This window comes from Suricata suricatta, chromosome 10 (assembly GCF_006229205.1).
Source record: "Suricata suricatta isolate VVHF042 chromosome 10, meerkat_22Aug2017_6uvM2_HiC, whole genome shotgun sequence".
NCBI lineage: Eukaryota > Metazoa > Chordata > Mammalia > Carnivora > Herpestidae > Suricata > Suricata suricatta.
Window position 1 is genome coordinate 135,511,921 of NC_043709.1, and position 5,502 is coordinate 135,517,422.

A 5,502-nucleotide genomic window follows, 5' to 3' on the forward strand; every position below is an offset into this window, starting at 1 on the left:
TCTGTCTTCGCCTTCACGCAGACACGCCTTCCTGCCGACCTGCCGTCCAGCCTGGAAGAGCGCCTCCGGCCCCTGGACCAACCTGCCTGGTGTTTTCTTAGAGCCTGGCTTTATTATTATTATTATTATTATTATTAGAAGTTTATTTTATTTGATTTGAGAGATATTGTGCAAGTGAGCAGGGGAGGGGCCAGAGGGAGACGGAGAGAGAACCCCAGGCAGGCTTAGTGCAGAGCCGGACACGGGGTCTGAACTCAGCAACCAGGAGACCCTGACCAGAGCTGAAATCAAGAGTCAGATGCTTGACTGACTGAGCCGCCCAGGTGCCCCGGGGGCCTGGCTTTCTTATGAAGATGAATAGATACATGGATTACAGACCGCCATTTGTTACCTGCATATTTGTTACCTGTCTGTATATATATAACTCACCCCTTTTACACCAGACCATTTTGCAGGTGATGGGGTCCCTCAAGGGTCAGATGTTCTGATGTTAAGGATAGGGAGAAACATAAAGAGATGCATAAATAATAATTTATCTAAAATATTGTCTATTTCTGCTTTACTAAACACAGTGAGAATTAAAATGTAAATTTCCCAACTGAAATAAAACTTTGAAAGACTTGTAACCCCAGTCCTTTCGGGCCGTGAGAAGCACCAGTGCCCTGTCTGCGTTACATCTGCGTTCGGCCATCGCCGTGACGGCGTGTCCGGGGGGGTGTCTTCTGCTTCGTACGAAAGTAAGCGAACAGGCTGGGCGTTGTGACATTTAACACAGAAACGCAAACCGCGCATTCAAGGGAACAGGAGATTTGCGGAATATTTATGACACATACTGCTGTATTTTAATAGTAAAAAAGATGCTTGGGATTCAAAGTGTATCCTCTTCGATTCTGACTCTTCCTCGGGGCCCCAGGCGTGTGAGAGTTGGTCGTAAGCCTGCACGAATCTGATCTTCCGTGTCCGCTGACTCCGCTGACCGGCCGTCCTGCATCCCCTTCAGACCCCTCCTGCGGTCCAGCACGCGCGCACATGTCTCCCGGGTAACAACGCGTTCCGCGTGCATCAAAAAAAGGAAGAGAGAATCCAGCTGATGGTGACAGCGACAGAGGCAAAGACAGTATCGAACGTTGTAGGCAATTTGTGATCCTTTGCCAGAAAAGAGAGATTTTTGATGAATTCAGGGACAAAGTCTCAAGTAACTCATGAATGAATCGGGATTAATTCACTCTGTACTTAGTGGGATAAAGGAAATTCTGTACACAAAACCATAACTTCTTATTACAGAACAAGTCATGTGAGAAACAATGTTCTTTCAAAGTTGAAAAGGCAGTGGGGTGTGGGGTAAAATACATAAAGAAACCCAGAAGAACAGATGGAAAAATACTCAGAGTAAATCAAGAGCACCTGCAGGATTTTCCTGAAATAATTATAGTTTTAAAAAGAGGCTCGGACAGCTACTGGTTATTTGGAAATGTTAAGAAACACCTTTCTTTGCATAATGAATGTGTCCAATGGCACTCGTAACAAAAACAGGAAAACAATAATTACTAGTAAGTGTACTAGCAACAATACTAGCATTACTAACAATACTAGTAAGTACTACTAGGAATGATAGTGGTAAGTACTACTAGCAATACTAGCATCATTAGCAACAATACTAGTTAAGTATTACCAGCAATACTGGTTATTACCAGCAACAATACTAGTGTTACTAACAGTAAGACCAGTCAGTGTCACTGCCAACACCTTGAGCAAGCTCTGACTGTGGCCGTCACGCTGTCCCCACGTCCCAGGGATGGATGCTAACAAACACTCCAGATCCTGACACGCTCTTGGCTGCTACCCCAGTTCCGGGCACCCCACCCGCCAGTCCCTCCCCGTGCTCCGCCTGCACGGCCTTGACCCCATGGCCCAGGACCAAGTACAGAGGCGACGCGGCACTGTGCGGGGGAGGCTGGAGCACCTGCTACCAGATACTCGGTGATCCCCATGTGCCGGCACCTGCACCTGCTCCTTGGGCTTCAGCACTTCCTTCTTAAGTGTGAAATATTTTCCTTTCTTTAGGTTTATTTAAGTATTTTTCGAGATAGAGAGAGAGAGACTGAGCAGGAGAGGGACAAAGAGAATGAGCAGGGAAGGGGCAGAAAAGAGGGAGAGAAAGAGAGTGAGGATCCCAAGCAGGCCCCGCACGGTCAGCGCAGAGCCCGATACGGGGTTCAATCTCAGGAAGGAGGAGATCCTGACCTGAGCCGGAATCAAGAGTCGGAAGCTCAACCGAGTGAGCCACCCAGGCGCCCGTGTTCGATTTATTACCTCCTCCCCCCTCCCTCCTGCATGAGGAGGGGACCGTCCCCCCTCCCCCCTCCAAGCTCCACCAGGAGGAACGTGTTTGTCTTGCCTTCATGTCCTCACCAGTACCTGGTGAAAGACCTGGCTCTTAACCGTTTTTATGTGTGGGGTTCAGGAGTTAACAGGTTCACATTCTGTACAGATCTCTAGAACTTTCTCGTTTCACAGAGCAGAAACATTCTACTCAGGAAATTCTAACCCCCTGCTCCCAGCCCATGGCCACCTCTTTACCACTTTGTATACACAGGATTTTAACCACTTCAGATAGTTCCTATGCAGGGGAGTCCCACCACATCTGGGCTCTTGTAATTGGGCTTATTTCACTTATAATAAAATGCCACCCAGGTTCATCTGTGTTGCAGCTGGCGTCAGGAATCCCTTGTTGTAGAGGCTGAATCATACTCCACTGCGTGTAAACTCCACATTTCCTCACCCAGTCCCCGTCAGTGGACAGCTGGGCCACTTCCAACCTCCTGGCTGCAGAGAACGCAGGTGTACAAATATCTCTCTGAGATCCTGCTTTGAATTCAGACTCCTATGGTAACGTCACTCGTCATTTTTCAGCGACTCTCCATACTGTTGCCCCAGGCCCAGCCCACACCTCGCCCACTGCACACACATCCTCGGGAACACTTAATTCCCATCCTCTGGACTGCGGCCATCCTAACAGGTGTGGTTTTGGCTTGTGCTTCCCTACAAATGGGTGACGATGAACATCCCTTCATAGGTTTGTTGACCATTTGCATATCTTCTTGGGAGAAATGTCTATTCAAGCCTTTGCTCATTTTTTTAACCGATATGTTTGTGGTTTTGTGTTTTTGGCTTGTTCCTTGTATGTTCCTTATGCAGTGCAGATGTCCACCCCGAGATACGATTCGGAACGTCCTGCTCCATTCTGTAGATTGTCTCTTCACTGGATTGTCCTTTAATGGGCAAAGGCTTTGAGTTTTATGTTGTCCAACTTGTCTGCTGTTGCTTTTGTTTCCTGAGCTTTGGGAATCACACCCAAGAAATCACTATCAAGAATGATGTCATGAAGCCCTTCCCTTGTGTTTCCTCCTAGGAGGTTTACAGCTGCTCTAGGCTCCATGTTTAGGTCATTAGTTCAGCGTGAGCCAATGTTCACATATGGGGGGAGGTAAGGTTCCGACTTCATTCTGTTGCATCTGGATATCTGGTTTTCCTTCCCTTTCCATGGCATTGAGACTCCGGGCTTCACGAGGCTAACCACGGTCTGGGGGTCAGAGCCTCACTCAGACTTTAGTCCTGACCATGAGTGTGTGCAAAACTGACACATGTAATTTCAGAGTGCTACGAACAAGACAGCTATGATCCAGGGAGCCACTCACGCTGGAGAAAAGGCCCACGTTACCCAGAGGGCAAAGGCAACTCACTAGCAGACAGTAAGGAAAAGACAGAAAAACCCCATGGCCGCTAGATTACGTCACTGTTGGGAATGCCTCCTGTGCTGAGCAGCCCATGGTCTACACTCGGAAGGGAAATGAAATACATGTATAATTTTGGAGGAGGGGGGCACCACACAGATTGGCCTGTATCCGAGGAATGCAGAGGTCTCTGGAGGTGTTACACTGCTCTACAAACTCCTAGAACATAGGACATTGCCTTGGTTTTGACAGAAGGAATGGAAAATTGATTGTCGTGGGTACGCCACCCCATTTTTTTCAGCATGGCTTGAAATGCAATGGAAGGCAGAATTCTTCTCTATTGAACTTGTAGCTCTGGAGAAGAGAGTAGAAACATCAAAATAACATTTTTCTTTTGTCCTTCATTACTGCTTTGCCAAGATACTAGACCAAAATTAAGCAAGACAGGAACTAGCCAGTTTGAAAGCACAGATGGAGTGAAAATACTGTTTTGCTAAAGGAACATCTCTCACCCTGTGGTCAGAAAATGAAAGGAATTCCATCCACCTGGGGACTCTGACAAGACCATATATTTATCGTGGCTACTTTTTACTTCTAGAACAGAAAACCTGCCAAGTTGTGGAAGGAAGGAATTTATTTCAAAAGAAACTGCAGCAACCCTCATAAAACAGCATGTAACAGATTGGGTCCTAAGGTCGATCCACGGCCCTGAGCCCCTGGCGGCAGGAAACAGGCTGTGTGTGGAAACAGAGCAACCTCAGGTTGGATCCTAATCCTCAGACGACAGACGGTAGAGGAGACGCAAGTGTCCCCAGGTCCTCACTCTGTTCTTCTTCCCTACAGTCGTCTGGGCACATGGGCACGTCCAACAGCAGCAGGACAGAGCCCGGGGGGAAGCAGGGGCCCTTCTCGGTGCCACAGAGGCAGGTGGCCACCCTCACTGGGCCACTGGACCCAAGACCCCCGGGAGTCGACAGCACGTCCCTGCTGTGTGCCCCTGGGGCGGGGGCTGGGCACGCTGGAGCTTCTGTAAGGCACCGTGTTTGTCCTACGAAAACTTCTGTGGAAACTGAGTCTATTTCCGGATATTAATATTTGTTCCGCTGATTTGTGTCTTTATTCATGCACATGGGACATATTTTTAACTTGTGATAGCTTTATTTTATATACGTTTACAGCTTCTGCAGTTTATTCTATTTTCCTTGTTTCCCATAATTCTCTCTTTTTTCTTGGAGGTATGCCTTTTCTCATCAACCTTAGTAAATTTCTAAGGAAATATTTTTTATAATTTCATTAGAATTTATAAATTTTACAAAAAGACTTTAGAATCACGGAGATACTTTCGATATGGACACTTTTTATCTATGGACAGGCTCTATCTGTCATTTATTTGGGCTCCACTAATTTTGTCTTTTGGATGATACAAATGTTCTTTCTCTCATTATATGTTATAATGGCACGCACAGATTAAATTCATTTTTCTATAGCTTGTCTAAGTTTTTAAAATATATTGACATAAAACTGTTAATAGTGTGATCTTGCCAAGTGTAACATCTGTGATGCTATCTTTTTTTTATATGTGGCATGATTTATTTCTTTCATTTCACTCTTTTAAAAATTAATCCACTTTACTAACAGCTGTAAAAATGTATTACATTATCCAAATATTTTATTCTCTTTCTTAATTTATCAACTCATTTCATTACGTGAGTTATGCACATTTTATTGGGAAAAAAATTGAGACAACCCAGATAAGCAAAAAAATAAA

The 5,502-nt window shown here is 45.8% G+C and overlaps 1 long non-coding RNA gene across 1 annotated transcript in view; it reads right to left on the reverse strand.

Annotated features, from left to right (window-relative positions):
• Positions 1–830: 830 nt before the first annotated feature.
• Positions 831–5,502, reverse strand: part of LOC115305595 — an 18,922-nt gene continuing 14,250 nt past the window's right edge. Inside the window, exon 3 of the long non-coding RNA XR_003914872.1 lies at positions 831–1,146. This is a non-coding gene — a long non-coding RNA (uncharacterized LOC115305595). The remainder of the gene's footprint in view (positions 1,147–5,502) is intronic.